This window comes from Penaeus monodon, chromosome 22, assembly GCF_015228065.2.
Source record: "Penaeus monodon isolate SGIC_2016 chromosome 22, NSTDA_Pmon_1, whole genome shotgun sequence".
NCBI lineage: Eukaryota > Metazoa > Arthropoda > Malacostraca > Decapoda > Penaeidae > Penaeus > Penaeus monodon.
The window spans coordinates 6,438,527-6,438,965 of NC_051407.1; positions in this window are offsets into that span (position 1 = coordinate 6,438,527).

Below are 439 nucleotides of genomic sequence, written 5' to 3' on the forward strand. Positions count from 1 at the left end.
GATGGTTGATGGGGATGATGATAAGGGGGGGGAAGGGGAAAGGGTATTGATGGTAAAAAGAGGGTTTGTTGATGAAGAGGGGGAGGAAGTGAGATGAGAAAAGGAATTTTGCATGAGGATAAGGACGTGATGTTGATTGGGGATGATGATTATGATAGTATAAAATAAAAAAATAATAAATCTAAAAAATAAAAATATAAAATAATATAAAAATTAAATAATAAAAAAATATAAATTATATTGATAAAAAAATACAAATAGCGAAAACCCCGCAAAAAAAACACTGATTCCAGACAAAAGTGTTTCTATACAAAAAAACTATTAAATAGGTTCCTGAGATTCTGCATTTAGTACATCCTAATTCAAAATATGGATGCTAAAAAAAAATCTTTCTTTTCTAACATTCTTTGCTATAATTGGTTGCATTTCCAATCACGCG